This window comes from Humulus lupulus, chromosome X, assembly GCF_963169125.1.
Source record: "Humulus lupulus chromosome X, drHumLupu1.1, whole genome shotgun sequence".
Taxonomy (NCBI): domain Eukaryota; kingdom Viridiplantae; phylum Streptophyta; class Magnoliopsida; order Rosales; family Cannabaceae; genus Humulus; species Humulus lupulus.
The window spans coordinates 178,722,472-178,747,182 of record NC_084802.1 but is presented as its reverse complement, the minus strand read 5'-3'; the positions used below and the strand labels follow the sequence as shown (position 1 = coordinate 178,747,182).

At 40.6% G+C, this 24,711-nt stretch overlaps 1 non-coding gene across 1 annotated transcript; it reads right to left on the bottom strand.

Moving 5' to 3' along the window:
- Window positions 1-7,160: 7,160 nt before the first annotated feature.
- LOC133807689 (small nucleolar RNA R71) lies at window positions 7,161-7,267 on the bottom strand. Its single transcript, XR_009879589.1, has one exon. It is a non-coding gene; the product is annotated as a small nucleolar RNA R71 (small nucleolar RNA).
- Window positions 7,268-24,711: the final 17,444 nt, after the last annotated feature.

Below are 24,711 nucleotides of genomic sequence, written 5' to 3'. Positions count from 1 at the left end.
GCTTCACAATTATGCTCTGTGCTTATGTATTTGTAAAGGGAAATGAAAGATTGTCTTCCAATGATATCTTCATCACCTTCACTTCACGCCTTCGCCACACATCCTCGATAATGTGGTACTTTCTCTTTATATGCTTTGCTCTTCAGCTTCGAGATTCTTTCGAATTCGCTATTGCCTCATTACTGTCACTAGACAAAATGAGTGGTTTATCCATTTCTGGAATAACATCGAGATCCATATAGAACTTCCTTAGCCAGACTATTTCCTTAGTCACCATAGACGCAGCTTTGTACTCAGCCTCTAAGGTGGATTCTGAAATGGCAGATAGCCTAACGCTTCTCCAAATCACAGATACTGAGATTGCAGACAACCCATCGCTTCTCCAAATCATAGCTCCACCCCCAAAAGTAAACACATTTTTTAGAAGTAGACTTATTATCATCAACATCGGTCTAAAATCTGAATCTGTGTAGCCTAATAGGTTTAAAGATCCAACTGAAAAGACTAACATATAGTCTCTAGTCCACCAAAGATACTAACCTCTGTCTATTGTTCATTTCTAAAGTTTTACTGACACTTGCTCACCACTCCCACTGCATAGCAGATCTCCAGTCACAACACACAACATAGTATGCATTAGACTTCTAATTGAAAATGGATAAGGAATTCGTTACATCTTTTCTTTCTCTTGAGGAGTCTGTGGAGACTGCTACTTAGAAAAATAAACTCCATGTCAAGATGATAAACATCCTTTCTCGAAATTTGTTACAGAGTAACGACCAAGCACCTCACTAAAGTAGGTCGCTTGAGTTAGAGCCAAAATTCAGTTATTTATTGTTTGATAATTTCTTGACATTGTTTCCAATGAATAATATATCATCTACATAATGGAATAAAAACACCAAAATGTCTTTTTCCCTAAGTTGTCAAACACAAGGGTCAACTACATTTTGTTCAAAACCTTAGGTCTTAATGTTTTCATTTAACCTTATGTTCCAGGAGTGCGAAGCTTGTTTAATTCCATAGATTGACTTACTCAGCTTGTCGACTTTCTTGTCCAACTATTTTAAATCCTTCTGATTGATCCATATTTATGGTCTCACCAAGATAGCCATTAAAAATGCTTTTTTTATGTCCATTTTCCTTATCTCTTAATCAAGAGTCGTGGCTATGGATAAGAGTATACTAAATGAATTTTATCATGGCTATCGGAGAAAAAGTTTTCTCTAAGTCAAGTTCCTCTCTCTGGCACGAGTCGAGCCTTTAATGTCTTGACCTTTCCATCAGCTCCTCTCTTCTTCTTATAGATCCACTTGCACCCCAAGGGCCTAAAGTCTAATGGCACATCTACAAGATCTCAGACAAATTAAGAGTACTTATACTTTATTTCCTAGTACTTGGCTACGAGTGAAAGATCCCTTTCAGACTTACCCATTGCCTATTTAAAGGCCAACAAATTATCGTTACTTGTGTCCCCAACCAACTTGTGGGTTTCACTATCCATATCATAGGTATCGGGTTCTAAGAAACCCTCCCACTATGACGAGGCATCGTAACTTTCTGACTTGGATTAGTGGTTTCTAAATCTACCTTGTTTTCATGGACTTGCATCGGTAAGGATGGAACAATAGTTTATCGTTTTTCCACTGAATACTATTTTGCTACGAGACTTGAAATTCATTATGTAGTTGTTATCCAAAAACGTAGCATTTGTAGAGCCAAACACTTTCTTGTCTACAGGACTATAAAACAGACCACCGTGAGTACCTTTAGAATAGCCATCAAACAAACAAACCTTAGTTTGTTGTTCTAGCTTTCCTACCTTTTTTTGTCAGGACATAAACAGGACACCCCCAAATTCCATAATGACATAAACCAGGTTCATGACCATTTCATAATTCTAGTGGTGTATTGGAGAAAGCTTTCGAGACGGCACAACATTTAAAAAAATGTCACATGTGGTCTAGGTAGTATGTCTCCAGAAAATATCTGGGTAAGAAGTTGGTAGAGTTGAATAGCTTATCATAGAACACACATTTTCATAAACGTGTGATTCACACCGCTCAGCAACACTATTCTGTTGCGAAGTCCTTGGGGCAATTGCTTTTGACAATTCTCCAAGTTCAATTAAATGATCTTGGTTCTGATTATCCAAATATTCTCCACCCCTATTACATCGCAAGATCTTTAACATTTTACCTAATTTGTTTTTAAAGCCATATCAATGAATTCTTTGAAATTCTTAACAAATTGACAAAATTCCTATGCTTTAGGTACTTACATGAGTCTCTAGTGCAATCGTCGATGAAGGGGACGAAATACTCAAAACCACCCCTCACTTGAACATTCATATGTCCCCAGACATTTGAACATACTAGCCCTAGTGGTTCTTTGGCCCTTTCTCCTATCATAGAGAATGGATGCTTTGTCATTCTGCCCTCGAGACTAGATTCACAAACAAGTAGTTCACCCTAGGTGAGTTCCCTCAAAGGCCCAGCCTTTGTTAGTCTTTAAATCCTATCATAGCAAGTATGACCAATGCGAAAATGCCAAAGGTACGTCATTTCTAATGTTATTGACCTTTTATCATTTAACGGTCCTAGAATTAGATATCTTAAACAACTCATTATTTAGAACTTAGGGTTCGTTTAGTTGCAATAGGTATAGCCCGTTTTTCTGATAAACGAGTTTTAGGCTCGTTTATGGTCTAGGTTTTAGGTTGGTTTTCGTTAGTTTAGGGTTATTTTATTGTGAAATTATTCTCGTTTGTTCATGTTTCAGATTTTCCATGATAAGTTGGTGAAAAGAGTGGAATAAAGTGAAAGAGGAAGAAAACGGAGTCAATTTGCAGAAAATCGTATTTTTCAAGAGCAATATGTCTGCGTTTTGATACTGTCAATAGAGCTACAACACTATCAAAGTGGCGCCACAGCGCTAGGAAGGACATAATGGAGATTGTTGAATATGTAAGTAGCGCCCAGTATTACAAAGCAAGCGCTGCAGCGCTATCAAGACCAGCAGAGCAGCGCCCCAACGCTATATCAAGGGTGCTACAGCGCTAGTGAAACAGTTTTAACTGCAGTTTTGGCTCTGACTATAGCGCTACAGCGCTCAATACATAGCACCAAAGTGCTATAAACGCGTTTTTCAGATTTTTAGCCACTTTTTTAACAACAAAATGGTCTTTTCACTTGGGAACCTTGGAAAAGTATTTAAGGAACATTATTCTGCGATTTTTGATAAGTAGTTTTAGTTTGAAAAACCCTAGATTTAGAAAAGGCTTTCGTAATTAGTTTTCTTTTTATCTGAATTCTTTAGGTAATTTGTTTATGAATAATTATTTGAAGTTCATATTCATCATGTTATCTATGAACTAATTTCTTTTATCTAGGGATTAATGTAGTCACTGGGATTTCTATCTAATTTTATTATGATATTCTATTGATACTTATTCTCTATTCTAATCTATATGATGTTTGTTTAATGCTGGTAAATACTTGATCACTATTTACTTGATTTAATGGTTTTGATTAAAAATTTGAAAGATGAGAATGGAATATGCTATCATTATATAGACATAGGTTGCATATTGGACGAAAGTATCTGTATGACTTGTTTAGCAATTAGGGTTCTTTGCCTAATACCTTCTATATGTTCAAGTTTATTACAGAAATGTAGAAAACATGCATGTAGACTGAGATCTTATATCTTGAAAAAGAATAGGAATCGATTATATTAACCTGCTATTAGAATAGGAAGAAGAGATTTAGAATTAATTAGTAAAATTAATTGAATGAAAAGCTGATGAAATTAATTCATAGGATTTTTAGTGTTGATTTTGAATTAGTTGATTCATTGTTTTGCTTATTGTTATTTAAATTCTGTTCATAATTTAGAGTGTTCATTTTTAATTTTAATTATTCATTTAAGTATAAATTCACCAAGTAGAAAGTTAAAGAACAATTATTGGTACTTGGAAAACAGTCTTCGTGGGATCGATACTCTACCTATCTTATATTACTTGAATTGACCACGCATACTTGCGTGCTAATTTTCACAGATCAAGTTTTTGGTGCCGTTGTTGGGGACTTAATTTCCAATATCACAGTTAATTGTTGTTTGTTCTAATTTGGTTGTTTTATTTTATTTTATTTCTGTTTAACATTTATTTTGGATCTAGGTTCTATTGTGTTTCAGAAATTGTTGGTATATGCGAAGAAATAGACAAAATGAGATTATACCAATAGATCTGGAAATTGAAAATACGTGCAGACAGAAGCAAAAGGCGAGGAAAAGATTGGAGTTTACCATGGATGACAATTTGGGAAACGGTGTTAATAATGCTGCAGAGGTTCCAAGGGAGCAAGGACCAAGAACTTTGAGAGATTATGTGTAACGCCCTACTTCCTTAGAGCCGTTACTAAGTGAGTTTTAAGACAAAACAGTGCAATGAACTCGCCAACCGAGGTTTTGAAACAAAAGTGTGTCTAATAAAAGTTAAGGCTGTAATCGTTGAAAGTGCGTTGACTTAATAAAAACTTCTAGTATTAAACAATTGGGATCCCAAAATAAGGTTTGAAAACTATTTACATCTTGAAATAAGTTTACAGTTGATCAGTTCTAAAAATCATAGATTATTACAGCCATTTTCAAACAAACCCCCAACCAAAGCAGTCGGGCAGGCCAAACATGTACGCGTCGCTTCACGCTCTCCGTACTCATGGTTGGTTGACTCAGACATTGCCCTTACCTGCAACACAGAGCACCCGTGAGCCGAAGCCCAGCAAGAAAACTCATGCAGAACATAACATATGCAATTTATACAGTCTATCATATCAGATAATCCACAGATAAACAAGTCAACCATTAGACTAAGCAAACACGGCCATGCCGCCCCAGAACCCTTACCGAAGCTTGGGTATCGGTTCACACCGTAAGGATAACACATGTATCCACCGGGCCCTGCCCTGACTATAGCATCCCATGTGCTAAGTATTACTTCCGGCCCCGCTGCAGCACCCGGACTACGCCGCTCTCGGCCCTTGCCGTTCATTTTATTATAATCACACATATAATATAACACAACAACATTCGAACGAATAATAATTCATTTAAGTCTGCATTCTAACATGTCATGCAATATAGGGCCATGCCCGGAAATCATCTCATCATGCAACATGCAATATAGGGCCGTGCCTCGCAATCACACTATGGGCCCATGCCCTATCCTATGGGTGTTATAGTTTTCTTACCTTTCCCTTCAATAGCTTAGATCACCTGACTCCTTGAGCACGATCCCACTCGAGCCTTAGCGAACACCTAAGCACAAACATAGGTCAAAGTCAACACCGAACCCCAAGTCCGAAAACCTAGCCTCGGGACCAATCCCGAGCCCCCGGGAAGTCCTAAATCCCCAAAACAAAGTGGCGGAATCGAGCCCCGAACCCTAGGTCAAAATTCCTCTCAAAAACCCAAAAATTCACCTCTGTGAACAGTGCAGCGCTACAGCGCTCTAAAGAGGGCGCTGTAGCGCTACAAGCAGAACACTCCCCCCAGAACAGGGGCTAGCGCTACAGCGCTCACTGACTAGCGCTGTAGCGCTAGTTGCAGCCCAGAAAACCCAAAATCGCATTTCTGCGATTTCTTTCAACCAATCTCAAATCAAACTTCCCCAAATCTTTACCAAACTCAAAATCAAGCTTATGAACACTCTCCATTCATCCCAAGCATCCCAAATCCTCAAATCCCAAGAACATTTATCCCAAATCTCAAAATCTACCATGAACAACCCTAAGCTCAGAAATTCAGTCAACAACAAAGTTAAAGGCTTAGAATTCTTACCATTGATGCAAATTCCGACCTAGATTCAACCCTAGGCCTCCCTAGCTTGTTCATCATCAAAGCTTGCCCAGAATTTCCCTAAAATTCCCATCAACTCAGCTCAAAACACAGCTCAAACCATCAAAAACCCTTCAAACTGAAATCTCTAAAACTTACCTCAAAAGTTGATGTGTTCTTTCCAAATCTTCAAGTCTAACCCAAGATCCTTGATGCACAGCCTACCATTGCTCTCCACTAAGCTTTGCTCCAAGAAATATGGAGCAGAATGGTGCAAAAATGCACAAACCAACCCTTGTGAAAACCCCTCTGTTTTCCCTCTTTTCTTCCTTTCCTTTTTCTCCACAGCCAACACTCTCTATAAATCCCACTAAGTGTAAAGCCTCATAAATCAATCTCTAAAAGCCAAATGACCAAAATGCCCTTCCTACTAATTCTAAATCCTTTTGTCCAAATAGGGCCATTTTAGTCATTTTACCCAATTCCCGCTAATCCTCAAGTGTCTCTAATATTTTCCCGCTACCTTCGAACACCTGATAAACTCCAAATAAGTATCCCCCATCATCAAAATAAATCTCAATCTATTCACTGAACTCCTGTTCATACCCCCAGGCTCGCCCCGAGCCGGGTATAAATTCTCGTCATGACTTTCCGCTAGCCTGCTCACTGGGATCGCCTCGAGTCACAAATCACAGATACACCCACATCACAATGTGGTCTCAACAATCATCACATATCAATACAGTTATGCCCAACATGGCCAAAATTACAATTATGCCCTCTAACACGATCCGGGCCTACATGCATACTAATATACATAGTCATGCATCTCAGATAAACAAATAGTCATATAACATGCTTTAAATCATAATCATGCATTTAACTCATCAAAGTCACACATAAATCCCATCATGCCCTCCTGGCACGCTAATCAAGGCCCTTAAGCCTTATTAGCTAATTTGGGTCGTTACATTATGTACTTCCTATTGTTACAGGAGTGCATTCATGCATCAGACCTCCAACCATTGCTGCAAATAATTTTGAGATTAAACTAGCAATTCTTCAAATGGTCCAATCAACTGTTTAGTTTGGAGGTATGCCAACGGAGGATCCCAATTTACACAGCTAATTTTCTGGAGTTATGTGCTACGTTCAAGACGAATGGGGTGAGCAATGATGCGATAAGATTGAGGCTATTCCAATTTTCACTGAGGGGTATGGCGAAGAGTTGGTTGATATCCTTACAGGCGAATTCTATCACTACATGGGAGGAGTTAGCTCAGAAGTTCCTTGCCAAGTTCTTTCCTCCAGTGAAGGCTGCAAAACTAAGGGGAGAGATCAATAATTTTTATCAGATGGAAGGGGGGTCACTATATGATTCTTGGGAGCGATTTAAGGAGTTTTTAAGGAAGTGTCCACATCATGGTATGGAAAAGTGGATGTTGGTGCATAATTTTTACAGTGGGTTGAATGGAACAACTAGAACAATTATAAATGCTGCGGCGGGAGGTGTTTTTATGAGTAAGAGTGCTAATGAGGTGTATGAGCTATTAGAAGAGATGGCAATGAATAATTATCAATGGCCAACTGAAAGGGGACAACCAAAGAAGGTGGCTGGAATGATGGAATTGGATGCTATATCAATGCTTACAGCTCAAGTAGCAGCCTTGACAAAGTAACTACAAAAGACTACACTCCCATCTCAAGCTATGCAAGTTCAAAACCTATGTGAATTGTGTGGTACAACCCATCCACCCAACCAATGCCCTGCTCTAGATATGAATAACATGCCTATGGAAGAAGTTCAAGCTATAGGGAATTACCCGAGACAACCTAATAATCCCAATTCCATGACCTACAACCCAGGTTGGAAGAACCATCCTAATTTTTCATGGTCTAATAATCAAAACACTCAACAACCTTACCCTCCATCTCAACCACAATATCAACCTCCCCAAAATAAACCACCATATCAACAGCAACATGCATACCAACAACCTCCACCTGGATATTATCAACCACAAAATAGACCACCACACCAAATGCCAATGAAACCAGTTGAACCCCAACCTAATGCACTTAACCAATTTATGACTGAAACCAGGGCATCCATAAGGAGTTTGGAGACTCAAATAGGGTAGTTGGCTACTTTAATGTCTAATAGATCTCAAGGAAATTTGCCTAGCACTATAGAAGTTAATCCTAAAGAATAGTGTCAAGCCATTATTTTGAGGAGTAGACCACAGTATGAAGAGCCAAGCTATTACTTAGAGGTGTTCAAGAAGCTACATATTAATATACCATTCGCAGAAGCATTAGAACAGATGCCCAGCTATGTGAAGTTCATGAAGGAGATTCCGTAAGAGAAAGATGGGTGATTATGAAATAGTAGTGTTGACAGAAGACTGTAGTGCTATATTGCAAAGGAAACTTCCTAAAAAGTTAAGAGATCCTGGTAGTTTTACTATTCCATGCACGATTGGGGAGTTTGAATGTAAGCATGCACTTTGTGATTTAGGGGAAAGTATTAATTTGATGCCATTGTCTGTATTTAGTAGCCTTGGTTTGGGTAAAGCTAGGCCAACCACAGTAACATTGCAGCTGGCTGATATATCTATGAAGTATCCACGTGGTGTTATAGAAGATGTGTTGGTGAAGGTGGATAAGTTTATATTTCCAGCTGATTTTATAGTTCTTGACATGGAGGAGGATGAGAATGTTCCTATTATTTTGGGGAGGCCATTTTTAGCAACTGGGCAAGAATTGATAGATGTGCGAAAGGGAGAGTTAAGGCAAAGAGTACAAGGGGAAGAAGTAGTATTTAATGTGATCAAGGCTATGACTTTTCCTAAAGCAAGTGATAATTGTTTCTCAGTGGATGTGGTAGAAGAGGTAGTAGGGAGAAGAAAGTTAATTGAAGATCCTCTTGAAATTAGTCTTACAGTTGATGACGTAGGTGGTGAGGATAGTGAAGAGGCATTGAGTTATTTGAAGTGGATACAATCATATGGGCCGTGGAAGCATAAAAAGTTTGAAGAATTGGGCGAGGGACTGGAAAGACCATTACCATAAATTTTGAAGCCACCTGTGTTAGAATTGAAGGCTTTGCCGAAACATCTACACTATGCTTATCTTGGGGAGAAAGAGACTCTTCCAATCATAGTTTCCTCATCTCATTCGAAAGTAGAGGAGGAGAAGTCGTTGAGGGTATTAAGGGCTCATAAAACTGCTATAGGATGGACTCTTGCTGATATAAGAGGAATAAGCCCATCGACAGTTATGCATAGAATTTTGATGGAAGAAGATACTAGACCAACTATTGATGCTCAACGAAGACTTAATCCAACAATGAAAGAAGTAGTGAGGAAAGAGGTCTTGAAATGGTTAGATGCTGGAGTGATTTATCCTATTTCTGATAGTGCTTGGGTACGTCCAGTACAAGTAGTACCTAAAAAGGGTGGCATGACCATGGTGAAGAATGAGAGTAATGAATTGATTCCAACAAGGACTGTGACGGGTTGGAGGATATGTATAGATTACTGAAAGTTGAATAAGGAAACTAGGAAAGATCATTTTCCTTTTCCTTTTATTGATCAGATGTTGGGTAGGTTGGCGAGGCATAACTACTATTATTTTCTAGATGGGTACTCAGGTTATCATCATATTGTAATTGCACCAGAGGATCAAGAGAAGACAACTTTTACATATCCTTATGGTACTTTTACTTTTAGAAGGATGCCATTTGGGCTATGCAATGCACCAGCCACATTTCAACGGTGTATGATGGAAATATTCTCTGACATGGTTGAGAAAGGGATTGAGATTTTTATGGATGATTTCTCAGTTTATGGGTCTTCGTTTGACAATTGCTTGACTAATTTGGAGTTGGTTTTGAGGAGATGTGAAGAGTCACATTTAGTACTTAATTGGGAGAAGTGTCGCTTTATGGTGAATGAAGGAATTGTATTGGGGAACAAGATTTCTAATAAAGGTATTGAGGTAGACCGAGCAAAGATTTCTACAATTTAGAATTTACCACCTCCAGTTTCAATTAAGGGAGTGAGAATTTCCTTGGTCATGCGGGGTTATATAGAAGGTTTATTAAGGATTTTTCTAAGGGTTCAAAGCCTATGTCTGCTTTGTTGATGAATGGAGTTCCTTTTGATTTTGATGAAAAATGTCACCAAGCTTTTAAGATACTTAAGGGGACACCTATAGTTGTAGCACCTCAATGTGATTTGCCATTTGAATTGATGTGTGATGCTAGTGACTTTGCAGTTGGGGAAGTATTGGGACAAAGAGTTGACAAGGTATTTAGAACGATTTATTATGCAAGTCGTACCTTGAATGATGCTCAAATTAATTGTGCAATTACGGAGAAGGAGTTGTTGGCCATAGTGTTTTCCTTTGATAAGTTTAGGCCACACTTGATTGGGAATAAGGTGATTGTTTACACAGATCATTCTGCAATAAAATATCTTATGACCAAGAAATATTCAAAGCCTCGTGTTATTCGGTGGATTTTGTTGTTACAAGAATTTGATGTGGAAATTAAAGATGAGAGGGCATAGAGAATTTGGTGGCTGATCACTTGTCTAGATTGGAGGTTGATGAGGATTCTCTTGATAAAGAAGTTTAGATTAATGATGATTTTCCTGATGAGCAGTTGTTTGAAGTAAGTGTTTGTAAAGATGTTCCATGGTTTGCAGACTATGTTAATTTTTTGGCTGCAAAGGTTATACCTCCTGAGATGAGAAGGCAACAATTGAAGAAATTCTATTCGGAGGTGAAGCACTATTACTGGGAGGAGCCTATTCTGTATAAACATTGTCCTAATCAAGTTATTAGAAGATGTGTGCCCGAAGAGGAGATGTTGTCAATCTTGACTCACTGTCATACTTTGCATTGCGACGGTAATTTCGGAGGAACAAGAACAGCAGCAAAAGTTTTGCAGAGTGGGTTTTACTAGCCTACATTATTTAAACATGCTAATGTCTTTGTCAAAAATTGTGATCGTTTTCAACGGACTGGGAATATATCAAGAAGAGATCAAATGCCAATGACTAGTATTTTGGAAGTCGAGTTATTTGACGTATGGGGAATAGACTTTATGGGACCTTTCCCGTCATTGTATAATAACAAGTACATTCTGCTTGTGGTGGACTATGTTTCTAAATGGGTAGAAGCTGCAACAACTCCTACTTGTGACGGGAAGGAGGTACTTAGATTCCTTCACAAAAATATCTTCACTCGGTTTGGTACCCCAAGAGCAATTATTAGTGAGGGGGAGTCATTTTTGCAACAAGTCTTTCACTGCTCTTAGTGCTCATTATGGTGTTCATCATCGAATGGCATTGTTTTATCATCCAATTTCAAATGGTCAAGCTGAAGTGTTGAATAGGGAGATTAAAGGTATCTTGGAAAAGACTACAAATACGTCAAGGAAGGATTGGTCGAAGAAGCTCAATGATTCACTTTGGGCTTATTGCACTGCATTTAAAACTCCAATTGGTATGTCACCATATCGATTGGTGTTTGGTAAGGCATGCCATTTACCAGTGGAACTGGAGCATAGAGCTTACTGGGCTATAAAAAAGTTAAATCTTGACCTCTTTATGGCGGGACAAAATAGGCTTGTGGATTTAAACGAGCTTGATGAATTCCAAAATGAAGCTTATGAGAATGTGAGGATTTATAAAGAGAATTCTAAGGCCTTTCATGATAAGCGGATACTAAGGAAGGATTTATAACCAGGAGATAAAGTGCTGCTATTTAATTCAAGACTTAAGCTCTTTCCTAGTAAATTGAAGTTGAGATGGTCAGGACCGTACGCTGTAGTTACTTCCCTTCCTTATAGAGTAGTGCAAGTTCATAGTGAAAAGACGTGACATTTTAAGGTGAATGGTCAGAGATTGAAGCATTATTTGGAGGGCCCGGTGGAAAAATGTCAGTTCGTGGTGATTTTGGAACCCCTTTGATCTGAATACAAACAAGATTCCGACTAAAAGACATTAAAGACAGCACTCTTAGGAGGCATTCCTAAGTTATTTTTATTTCTTTTGTATTTTAAATTCATGATTTTTGTTTTTGTTTGGTTTGGAACAATGTTTAGGGAATTTGTTTTAGTGATTATTTTTAGTTTTAATTAGAACAATTTTGATGTATTGTATGAACCGTGAAAAACGTGAAAAAAAAACCAAGAGTTTACAAGAAAGGGGTTAGAAAAATGTTATTTTTGAAGCAGTAGCGCTACAGCGCAGGGAAGGAGGCAGTATGGCGCTTGTTACAGAAAGGTTAGAGGATTTTTTTCAAGTAACAGTGCTACAGCGCTAGGCATAGAGGGTTATGGCGCTAATCTTAGAAGCAAAAAATGAATTTTGAAACAGCTATCAGTGCTACAACGCTGCTTCAAGAGCGCTACTGCGCTATACTCAAAGAGATTTGCCTAGAATCCTTGTAGCGCTACAGCACTACACATGTAGCGCTACAGCACTGAGTCCCTGAATTTTTTTAAAAGGAGGTTAGACTTCGAATTTTTTTCCCCAAACCCTCATTTCCTTTTCTTTCTTCCATGTTCCCTCTATCACAACACCCCAAAACCTCCATAGATCCTCCATTCCAGCCTCTCCCCAGAAAATCGCATCCTATCTTCCACTTATATTCTTCATTTTCTGTTCTATCTCAGCCATTTTGTCCATTGCTCAAATTCTTACCTCTAAAATAAATTTCAATTTCCAAATTCCATTTTGGACCCCTAAAAATTCAGAGTTTTAATTTCTTGAAAAAGATTAAAATTTTCAAGGGGCTTTACTCAATCAAGCACAAGGAAGACCATTTCAAGGGTTAGTAAGTGTTTTCAATCCCATTTATTTCAAGATTTTGCTGCTGAGATTTGGAGAATTTGGGTGTTGTGTTCGGTGAAATTGAATTTATATGGTGGCTGTGAAGAAGGAAAGTGTTTATTTTAAGGGGAGGTGCTGTAAATTTTTTTTGGGTTTGGGTGTTGTTGAGAATGTAGACAATGGCTCCTAAAAGTAGAGCAGGAAGGTCTAAGGATAAGGGAAAAAGCCAAGCTTCTTCCCCCCAACAAAGGGATGATAGCTCGGAGCAAGAGTATGATGAAACTAGGTTTAGAAAGTTTCAAGCTCAAGAGCGGTATGAACAAATTGTGCAAAAAACCTTGATTCTGGAAAGGGAAGTATAATATCAATCTAACCCTTTTGATCATCAGATTTTTTAATTAGTTAGAGCTAATCTTGCGGCTCGGAAGTGGGACAATTTTGTTACAAAACCTACGCAAGCAAATGTATCATTGGTTTATGAGTTCTATGTGAATTTAAGAGCTAAACACAATGATAAAGTTTTTGTTAGAGGTAAGCGAGTCCCTTTCACTGCCGAATCCATTAATAAGGTTTTCAATGTCCCACATATAAAAGAGCAAGAGGAGGAATATACAAGATTTTTTAAGGGATATATAGATTATAATTTTCTGGCTAAAACGTTATGCTTTGAAGGTGCTTGTTTGAATTTATCTGGCTCTTTACCTAAGAATATCTTGTCATGTCAATTGAAAATTGAGGCCAGATTTTGGGCTTTATTTGTTTGTGCTCGGTTCATGCCAGTAAGTCATGTGTCTAACATGACTAAGGATCGAGTACTTCTGATGTATGCATTGATGACAGGGATGACTATTAATATGGGTTCGTGAATTAAAGAAAATATAGAGTTCATTGAAAAGGGCCATACCACTAGAGGATTGGGCCATGGATCAATCATCACAATGTTATGCTATAAGGCTGGAGTTCCTAAGTTAGTTACTGATATTTATCAGTCGTTGCAGCAACATTTGTCGATTACTTTGATGAAGGATTATCCCAAACATGCTCTATATCCAGTGTTGCTAGGGGTAGTAGTGACCATAGCATGAAGAACGTCAATGATAAGTTGGATTATCTTATCCAACAAAATCAGTATATGGTTCAGCAGCAGCACATGATGAATCAACACATGGGCCAACGGTACAAATACGAGGTGAACCATGTGGCTCACTTAAACAACTTGGTGAGTCGGTGGTCTTTAAATGAGGTGGATCAAACTTATTTTGCTCCACCACCACCGTATTCTCTATTTTACTCTCTGCCTCTGCCTCAGTCATTTGCTAGATTTCTAGAACCACAGCCTGCGCTGTCTCAACCTTTTGAGGGACCTTCGTCTCAGCCGCCACAACCGCTATACTGATGTGGCTGGTCAGGTAAGTCTCTGTTATCATTCTTTTTGTACTTTAACATTGGGGACAATGTTCGGTTTTTAAGTTTGGGCAGAGATTTATTTCTAATGTTATTTGATTCGTTTGCGTTTTATGGTTTGTTTGTTTTTATTTTCGTTAGTTGTTTTGAGTCATGTTTTAGAGTGTAAATTAAGTTGATGATAGTTGCCATTTTAATATGATTGACTGATATGTTGTATAATCCAACGAAAAAATTGATGTGCTTCTGAAACAATCTGTGTTCTTGGTTAGATTACTTTGTTTGTTTTTACTGTTATTTGTTGACAATATAGATCTATTGCTCATAAATTGCAAATGTTATAATTTAGTTATTTTATGCATGTCGAATTTGGATTATGGATTGAGAAGATTGAAATAAATTCTATATCATGTTTGCTTACTATTTGAGATGAAATTTGAAACAATGCACATCTTGGGGAAAGGATATAGGCAATTTTTTTTGGACTAGTTGCTAACCCTATTAAATTTTATCCTTAGTTAACCCTTTTGAGCCTTATAATTGTTTTCTTGTTAACACATTCTTTTGAGCCTACCTGTGAATTGGATTACCATTTACTCTTTTTGACCCATACCATGAGCATGAAAATTATTATATGAGGGGAGTGAATGTGTAATGGGATGTTTGTATTATGTGTTATTCAGAAAATTACTTGTGATTGTGAAAAAATTAAAGAAAGAAAAGGAAATAAAAGTGAAAAATGATTATGCTCCCAAACAATTATCTATTGAAAAAGCAAAGTTTGGGGGAGTGTATTGAAAAAAATATATATATTCTCAATCATTGTATAGAAAAAGGGGTAACAAGGGATGAGTGGTGTGAAATTGCTAGGAAAGTTTGCTTGTGGTATGATTAAGCCTAAAAATGTCTCTTTATCTACCTATACCTAAGTCTTTTATTACAACCTTTATAAAGTCCTATTGATTCTTGTTTGTGCATTTGTTTATATTAATGGAGAAAAGTAAGTAATGCAGGCATATGGAAATATTTGGTTATGTGGTTAGTTGGAGAGAATTTGATGTGCATAAAGTGGTTCAATTATTTTATTTGCGAGTTATGAGTAAATGAGCTTTAGTGTTAATAGATTGTAGTGAAAGGGTGAAGTAATTTGGACTGAAAATCTAGATTAATGTTGTAAATAGCATGATTGTTTTTCCTGAGAATTATATGTGCATAGCAGTCTTGAGTGTTGGAATTGGTTAGTTATGTCAATTTGGTTTGTTTAGGTTTGAGTCTAGTTAGATTCTTTACTCGAGGGAAAGCAAAGGTTTAGTTTGGGGGAGTATGATAAACGAGTTTTAGGCTCATTTATGGTCTAGTTTTTAGGTTAGTTTTTGTTAGTTTAGGGTTATTTTATTGCTGAATTATGCTCGTTTGTTCATGTTTCAGGTTTTCCATTATAAGTTGGTGAAAAAAGTGGAATGAAGTGAAAGTGGAAGAAAACAGAGTTAATTTGGAGAAAATCGTGTTTTTCAGGAGCAAGATTTTCCACAGTGCATTAGTACGCCGCCTTTTTCAGGGCGGGGTCAGCATTGATAAGGAGCTTCATGGCGTTCGCCTCCGATCCAACGACCTCGGGTATGGCGAATTGCTCTGCATGATCCACACCATTGTCAACACAAACATAAGTTATAAAACAATAAGTTCCAACAAAAAGAAAAAAAAAGAAGAAGAAAAGGTGGCTCAGGGTACTTACTAAGAGCGGCACGGAAGTGCTCACGAACAGAGAGAGGGCCTTTCACGAAGAAAAATTCCTGCTTCCAAGACCCCAGGTTTGACACTGAGCCCTCTATCAAAGGGACCTCGTTATTGGCTTTTTGCAAGTAATAGAAGCCCTTGGACTTGGGAGAGGGCATAAGATTATACAGGAAGTGCACCTCTAGCGCCGTAGGGGCACGTCCAATAAGTTCCGCAAACGCGATAAAAAGGCAGCTCAAGGTCAGCCAGTTGTTGGGTGCCAGCTGAAGTGGGGCAAGGTCGAAGTAGTTGAGGACCGCTACGAAGAACGGGTGCAATGGGATGGTACCACTTGCCTTCAGGATGTTCTCACTAAGGGCCACGAAGCCGGGACTAGGGCAGTCAGCCCGGCAGTTGTCCGAAGGGCTATATAGGGCGTACTCAGGAGGAACGCGGTAGTGCTTCACAATTTCCCTTAATTTATTTCTGACACATGGGACACCAGGGTGAATGCCAATAAGGGGGCATCGTCCTGTTCATTGGTGGATACCTGTCGTCGTCCCCTCGGCATATCTGCAAAACCAAAAGAAAAAGGTGAGGAAGAAACAGAACACTTGACCCTCCATTTTCTCTTCCTAGCAAAGGTCTTCCACCGGGGCACCGGCCGCGGAAGCACTAAGCTAGGGAAGATTGAAAATAAGGGCTAGAGAGAAGTAGAAGCGGCCCCATGACAGTCATTGGGTGAGGATGGGCTAGGGGGCTCAGGCGGAAGATGTCCCTCCATAAACTCCAACTCCCCCTGCAAGTCTAAAAGGGTCACCCTAAGGCTCGCTACGTGGTCACTAAGGTCAGGGGGAAGGGTGCTCCGTCTCCTCTCAACACCGAGTCAATCTCATTCTCCACCGTCCAAATTTTACGCCTAAGTTCAGCCATGTGCTCTAGATGACGAATACAGGCCTGCCTTAAGGAGTCATAGTCTTGGTAGGGATTTTCCTCAGGGGACTCTGAATCTAAAGACTAGTCAACAAACTCAACCCCCGGAGGGATGCTGAATGGACCGTCACTTTCCATGAGACCTCGTCCCGAAAGAAAAAAGGGATTCACGTATAAATGAGAGGATTGCTACAAAACACAAAGGAATGGGCTCAAAACCTCTAGGCACAAACACTCTAAGTGACCTGCCGCGGGGTGTGAATAAAGGGGCATGTATTAAAACTAACTCGCGACAGGCTCAGGCCAAAGTACCCCATCCCGAGTGGTGCTAATATTGACCCAACGGAAACAAGAGAAAAAGAGAATATACCTCAAGCAGGAAAAATGAGACGTTGTCGTGGTCAAAAGGAGGTTGGGGGCCAAAAGTATCGTCGCAGTCAAAAAGAGCCAAAGGGTCGAAAGCACACGTCTACAAAAATAAACAAAAAGGATGTGTTAGCCTCCAAATATATGAAGGGGTATAGACATACCAAAAATTAGCCCAAATATATATAAAAAAAAAAAAGAGGAAACAATAATAAAAGTGAGGTTGTGGGGGATTGAACCCCTTACCTCTTGAAAGGAGCAAAAGTCTAAATACCACTAAGCTAGGAAGATTAAGTGTAACTAATAGACCTGACATGGGGGCCCATTTATAAGAATCAAAGGGAAGAGTCTACCAGAGCACCTAAGGGTCCTCTTATAGACTGGGGGGCAAGTGTGGATGCTCATTATCCATGCTTGTAAAGATCTAAAGCAACAATGTCTGGAACCCTTTTTATCCCTCGAAAGGATGCCCGAACCAACCTTGCTCCAAATGACCACCTTGCCTTGGGCATCCACAAGCGCCCCAGACATCTGAAGTCATGCCATGCCCATGGGAGAAAAATCAGAGATCCCCCCGTCTCATGCACATGCCTCCAAGCCGCATCCCCCCACGAGATGCCTCCATCTCACATGGATGGCTCCTAGTCATGCCCCTCGCGAGATGCTTCCATCTCGCGAGTGTACTCCCACCTGCATCACACCTGCACGGGATCACGGTACAAGCCTCGCGAGACCCCCTGTCTCGCGCCCGCGCACCAGCTGTGCCAGGGGCCTCACAGACCGTCGCCTCGCCCGCGCACCAGCCACGCCAAGGGCCTCGCAGACCGTCGCCTCGCCCGCGCACCAGCCTTGCCTCGCTAGCGCCTTGCCCCTCGCCTTGCCCGCGCACCAGCTACGCCAGGGGCCTCGCAGACCGTCACCTACCTGCGCACCAGCCTCGTCTCGCCCCTCACCTCACTCACGCAGCAGTCGTGCCAGGGGCCTCACGAGAGGCGCCCTCACCTCAGCACGTCATATCCGTGCCACTAGGAGTTGCCTACATAGTGGGCCTCATTGGAGGGGCCTAATCTCTCCCCTTGGGAAAGGTGCTAGTGACGAGACCCCACTCTTACTGTGGGTCTAACATGAGGTAAGATCAAGGACCTCTTTAACGCACCCTTAAGAATGAAGTGGGAAAGCCTCATAGCGATTCATGCAAAGTCAGAAGGAGTCAGAGTACGGACATAATATTCGTGCCAGACAGGTAGTGGTCGTACAAATGAGGTGCATGTTGTGATCCTCACCACCCCATCTCTGACACCCATACAAGGCAAGTAGTGGAGGCATAACCGAGTACAAAAGCTAAGGTGCTCCCACAAACTCTGACCATGTACTAGAGCCAACCCCACTACATCTGATGCCACTCTCCTGATAGTGTACTTGTGTACAATCTGGTCCCAGGGACCACAACGTATCAGGGGCCATTAGAGCTCCCTATAAAGGGAACCCCTCTTCAACATTGAAGGGGGTTGGAAAAATCACTGTAGCATTGCACCATAATCAATACAAATTGTGTTCACCATTTTTCTTCTGCAACTATTTTCTAAGTTAATAATTAGATTATTGAAGTTCTTCATTTATAAGCACTATACTTTGATTTTTCTAACTTAGCATCGTTGATGAGTTCTCACCGTCAACAGGTACTATGTGGTGCAGGTAAAGACAAAGGGAAACTGGACCAAACATGAGTTGGAGAGCTCTGGGGGCGGAGTGTACATCGTCAGCTGCTCGACCACCCCACCGACACAAGAATGGAGCTCTAAATTGTATTTTGTCGTTAGACTGGCTTTTGTTATATCAGCTTTTGAGAGTTGTATTTACCACATAAACCCTGTTTTTGGGATCCCATATATTAAACATTTGTTTTAATGAAAATTAACCGTTTATGATCAAAATCTTTTAACACTAACCTGTTAGTGACTTTAGAATCACATTTATGTTCAAACGACTTGATTGGCAAGTCTCGCACTATTCTAAAATACACAGTGTAATGGTCTTGGTTATCCAGGGGGTTACAACTTGGTATTTGTAACGACCCAAATTCGCTAATAAGGCTTAAGGGCCTTGATTAGTGTGCCAGGAGGGCATTACTGGAATAATTGTGATTTAATGAGTAATTATGTCTTTAATAATGTTTATATGATAATTGATTGTATTATGTGGTTATATGATATGTGATATATGTGAGAACCACATTATTATGTGGACAGGTTCGTTGAGCACGACTCAAGATGATTCTAGGGCCAGATAGCAGGAAAAGTCACAATGGGATTTAAGTTATGACTTTGGAGAAGTCAGGGGTATTTTTAGATAGCAGATAGTGAATTGGGTTATCAGGACATGAAAATAAATATATGGAGATATATTTGAGGTTAGGATGTCTAGGCGGGAATATTGGGGAATTTTACCATTTTGGCCTCGGGGACGGTTCCGGCACCCCGAGCCTCAGGACTAGCATAACACGTGAGATAGACTTAAGGAAGCCTTTAGAAGAAAAACATAAACCGACTTAATTTAGACTCAGCTCTCTCTCTCTCACGCTTAAGGAAAACAAAGGGGAAAACTAAGGGAAGAAAACACAGAAAATCAAAGTGGAAACAAGCTGGAATTCTGGGATTTGAGGTGAGGAATTGAAGGTCTAGCTCAGGGGTTTGTCAAGCACTAGAACAGGGATTAAGGTAAGCATCTAAACATCTTTTTTGTGGTTGAATTCTGTGCTCTAGCTGGATTTTTGGTTAAGTGTTGAAACCAGCATAGCTTTGGTGTTTTAAGGTAGAATTAAAGAAGGGAACTTTGGGACCTAGCTTGGCTACGGCTTGGTGAAGTGGTTCTACAGCAAATGTGAGTTCTAACTCCAAGTTTAGAGGTTCTAGATTGAGTTTGGTGGCTGGTTTGTGTGTGTTTTGGCATTTGGGTTTCAGAAATTGAAAGGAAGAGATTGGAGTGTGTTAGGTTGTGTTTTCTTGGGAGTTATGCTGTTTAGATCATGTCAAAGAGGTTGGGAATTAATTGGTTAAGAGTTGGGGATTTTTGGGATGGTTTAAGGTGAGGTTTTGAGCTTTAGAATGGTGAAAAATCTGGGTTCGTAAGGGAGGGCCGCAGCTCTGATCTAAAGCGCCGCGGCCCTAGCATGCAAAGAAGACAAGGAGGTTCGGCCAAGGGGGCGCGCCGCGGCGCCCAAGGCAAGGGCCGCGGTGCATGTGTGGTTCAGTGTAGGGGTAGTTTCTGTTTTGGGGAAGGGTTGCGGCTAGGCTTTGGGGGCCGCAGCCCTTGGTTGCACACTTGGGATTTTGAGGGTTTTAAGCATGGGAGAGTGGTCTTGGGTGCTCGGATTTGGTTTCACCATCGTGCTTGGTGGAATTAGAGGTCCCGGGAGTTAGTTTTGTAACTAGAAACATGTATTTGATTATTTATGAAACCCTATGCTTTGGTTGTGGTTAGGTGATAAAGCTTAGGCTCGGGAACGAATCATGCGTGAGGGGCATTGCTCGTAATTCGATAACCGTACAGACTAAAGGTAAGAAAACTGCACCTGGTTAAATATATCTGACGGGACTAAGAGCTCCCTATTGTAGATGCTTGAAAAGATGGTATTATGCCATGCAAGCCATTTAGTGAACCAAAGGCCTAAGGGTGCCAACGGTCTCACTAGCGCACAGGGCGCGGCTCGGACACTGGTATTCGAGGACAGCTTATTATGCACTGAGCTTGGTTTAAGCGGGCCAGAGTCAGTGGGTTAAACAGAGGGTGCGGCCTAAGTCGTCGGCCCTGAATATTATGCGATATTAACGTTATATGAAATAGAATGTGTTTTGGATTGAATTGTATATGCTGATTATCTGTTGTGGAATATCTTATAAGTATACATGCTTACTGAGTTATTTTCATGTTGTTATTGTTTGAGCTATCTGTGATGTTTCTTGCTGGGCCTTGGCTCACGGGTGCTACGTGGTGCAGGTAAAGGCAAGGGAAAGTTAGATCAGTCCTGACTGGAGAGCTCAGCGAGCGAAATATACATAGCCAGGTGCTCGGCCGCCACGGTTGAGATCTAAGCAAGGACATGGAACCTGAAGACTGTCTGTTTTGGCCTTAGTATGGCTAGTGGTTTCTCATGTATTTTTGGGAGTCTGTAAACTTTCTTTAACTTCATTTTTGTATGGGATCCCATGTTACTACAATTTATATATGCTAAATGAGTCTTTTGAGAGCAAAACCTTTTTAACCTTAGCTCTTACATGTTTAGCGACACGATTTCAAATTAATGACTTGATTAGCGAGTCTTGTACCTTTATAAGTACACAGTGTAACGGTCTTGGCTATCCAGGGCGTTACAGTATTAGAGTGGTCTAGGTTTAAGGTTTCTCGAAAACTGGCTGGGCATGTACACTCGCCGCTAAAGACAAGCTTGACTAAGAGTTTGGTAACTATATATATGTGATTGTATGCTTAAACGCTTAAATGAAATGTAAATGTTTTACTGATAGGGCATGGCCCTTGACTGCTATGTGATTATGATAAGGCATGCTTATTAGAATTGCTACGGTATGTGAATAAATGTTTAAATGCTTGTTTGCATCTTGGTTGCATTTGTTGGTTGAGTTTTGATGTTGGACCATGGAAAGAGTGTAACCTGTCATCATTGCCTGACTGTCGAGTCATTGATTGTAAATAAACTTGGATAGTTATGCATCCAAGGCGATAAATACGACTAACCGGCACTGGGGTTGAGGCTAGAGATGATGAGCATGGCCAGAACCCTCTGCCAGTCTCTGAGAACTGGCAGCAAATACTTGCTGATATGCAAGCCAGGCTACAGAGTCAGGAAGAGCATATTCGCCTTTTGAGACAGCAGGCTCAATTAAGGAATACTGCACCTATTGTGCCACATGCTGTGGCACCAGCTGTAGAATCACCTAAGGTTGGGAATAGTTGGGAGCCACTTTATGAACGATTAAAGAGATAGCATCCTCCAATTTTTTAGGGAGGACCAGATCCACTGAAGGCTGAACAGTAAATGAGTATGAACACCTCCATCCTGGATTTTATGTGGATGGAAGGTAATGACAAGGTGGCCTATGCAACCTATATGCGTAGAGAGGATGCCTGTATTTGGTGGGAGTTGGCATGACAGACTCAGGATGTTTCTACTTTGAGTTAGGATGAGTTACAACGTTGTTGTCAGGGCAGCAAAGGTGAATGGGTTTATGGGGTTGGTACAAGACAGTGTGACAGTTACTGAGTATGCCTTGAAGTTTGATAGGCTATCGAAGTTTCCACCAGACTTAGTGCCTACAGATGCGGCCAGACAGGATAGGTTCATTCGAGGGCATAATTCTATGATAGCCCGAGATATGAGGCTCACATCAGTACCTGGGCAGATGACTTATGCACAGGCTGTTGAGAAGGCTCTTACTACTGAGGAGGCAGAGAATAAGATCTGGAGGGAGAACTCTACGAGACAGGATGTTCGCGAGGCAGTGCCTCCATATATAGGGTCTGGAAGGGGCGGAGGCCCCAGTGATCAGAAGAGGAAGACCCCTGACACCTCAACCACTGCTGGTCTTGATAGGAGGTCAGGGTGCTCAGAGGGGCTGCCAGGGAGGAGGTGAGACATGGAGAAGTTATCCAGAGTGCACAAGATGCAGGAAGCACCATCTAGGCGAATGTCGGGCAAAAGCTTGTTACTTGTGCGGGTTGGTTGTACACCTAAAGAAGGATTGCCCAACATCGAAGAAAGAGGAACCAAGGAAGGTGGACAGCTTGACTGTAGCTCGAGTGTTCACCTTGACGCAAGCAAAGGCCGAGGCTATTCCCTCGGTAGTGACAGGTCAGCTTTCTAGCCCTGGCTCTTCATATATTGTATTGATTGACTCTGGTGCTACACATTCGTTTATTTCTAGTAAGGTAATTGATAGATTGTATAGTCCTAGTGGGTATTATACTGCAGGGTTTGGGACTATATTTCCTACAGGGGAGCTGGTAGTTTCTAAGAGATGGATTAGAGCACTGCCAATGATGGTGGATAGTAGGGAACTATCAGTATGTTTGATTGAGTTGGGTGTGGATGATTTTGACATGATTTTGGGAATGGATTGGCTAGTCAGCTATGGGGCCACTATAGATCGTAGGAAGAAGATGGTGACTTTTGAGCCTGAAGGTGAAAAGCCCTTTGTTTTTTTAGGTGCTATGCATGACCCAACATTCCATTGATATCAGCATTGAGGGCTAGAGACCTATTACAAGGAGGTTTTATAGGTTTTCTAGATAGTTTGGTGGATACCACTAGAGTTATGCCAGTGGGGCCAGGAGAGACTAGATTGGTATGTGAGTTCTTAGATGTTTTCCCTGAGGATATACCGGGATTGTTGCCACATAGGGAGATTTAGTTCGTTATTGAGTTACCGCCGGGTACATAGCCAGTGTCGAGGGCGCCATATAGGATGGCTCCGGCAGAACTGAAGGAGTTGAATATACAGTTGCAAGAGCTTCTAGATTTGGGGTTTATTAGACCCAACTTCTCACCATCGGGTGCTCTGGTTCTATTTCTGAAGAAGAAGGATTGGACTCTGAGAATGTGTATAGACTACAGGGAGTTGAACAAGTTGACCATCAAGAACAAGTACCCCTTACCAAGGATCGATGGCTTGTTCGATCAGATATAGGGTAAGAGGGTATTCTCAAAGATTGATCTTCGATCTGGTTATCACCAGATGAGGATCAAGGATGAGGATATTCTGAAGACAGCCTTTCGTACGAGGTATGGGCATTATGAGTTCCTGGTCATGTCATTCGGTTTGACCAATGCCCTAGTAGCATTTATGGATCTGATTAACAGGGTGTTCAAGGACTTCTTGGATCAGTTTGTGATTGTCTTCATCGACAACATCTTAGTTTACTCCAGTTTAGAGGCACAGCACAAACAGCATCTCCGACAGGTATTACAGGATTTAGAGAGCATCGGTTGTATGCCAAGTTTAAAAAGTGCGAGTTCTGGCTACCAAAAGTGATATTCCTTGAACATATTTTCAGTGGAGATGGGATTAAGGTAGATCCTGCTAAGGTAGAGGCAGTTAGGGATTGCCCGAGGCCAAAGAATGCCTCGGAGGTTGGGAGCTTCCTTGGACTAGCGGGATATTACAGACGATTGTCGAAGGGTTTTTGAAGATTGCCACACCGATGAAAGAATTGACACAGAAGAATCTGAAGTTCACCTAGTCAGACAAGTGTAAGAGTAGCTTCCACGAACTGAAGCGACGACTGATCACTACTCCTGTGTTGAGTCTTCCTTCGGAGGGAGGGTGTAGAATCTCAAAATTTTACTTAGCTAGATAGTAGTAGCTTGTGCTGTAGTATTTTAGTTTTTGTGGGTATTGGTTCAAGCCGGGATTTATTTGGAAACTCATAGAGATAGTTATGGATTTTATAAGTTTAGCCTATAGTTTAGAAATATTAATTTTATCATAAGGTTTGATTAATATAGCTGGTCCTATAAATGATATTTATTATAACCTAAGGTTTAGTTAGAATAATTAAGAATGTGACACTTGTCACATGCATGTTTATTAAGGATTTA